Source organism: Brassica oleracea, chromosome C5, assembly GCF_000695525.1.
Source record: "Brassica oleracea var. oleracea cultivar TO1000 chromosome C5, BOL, whole genome shotgun sequence".
In the NCBI taxonomy this organism is placed as follows: Eukaryota; Viridiplantae; Streptophyta; class Magnoliopsida; order Brassicales; family Brassicaceae; genus Brassica; species Brassica oleracea.
The window spans coordinates 4,850,870-4,851,497 of record NC_027752.1 but is presented as its reverse complement, the minus strand read 5'-3'; positions in this window follow the sequence as shown (position 1 = coordinate 4,851,497).

The following is a 628-nucleotide window of genomic DNA, read 5'->3' as shown; positions in this document are numbered from 1 at the left end:
GCGACGTCCTACCTGTCGGACACAGCCATGCTATGGTGGCGAAGGAAACATTCTGAGATCGAGCAAGGAACATGCCGGATCGATACTTGGGATGATTTCAAGAAAGAGTTGAAGCGGCAGTTCTACCCGGAGAACGTCGTATATGAGGCTCGCAAGAAGTTAAGGGAACTTCGACAGCGTGGCTCGATCCGGGACTACGTGAAGGAATTCACAACGCTCATGCTTCAGATTCCGAACATGACCGCGGAGGATCTTGTGTTCTACTTCACTGATGGACTGCAATCTTGGGCCAAGCAAGAGTTGCAGCGTCGGGGAGTCAAGACGGTGGACGAAGCCATCGCGGTGGCCGAGTCGCTAGTTGACTTCCGTACCTCTGGTCCGTCCGAGTCCTCGAAGAAGAAGGAGCAGGTCGTGGCCAAAGGTGGGGGAGCAAAACGGGATACTGCCCGACCATCCAACTCAAGGAGTTTTGAGAAGGGTGCTCGTCGGGAAGACTTCGAGGCAAGGAAAAAGTCCTTCGTTCCGAAGGGAGGATGCTTTGTGTGCAAGGGGCCACATGCAATGAAGGACTGCCCGAAGATGGGGTCGTTATCGGCTATCATGGAGTGTCGGGACACCGAGACTCCAG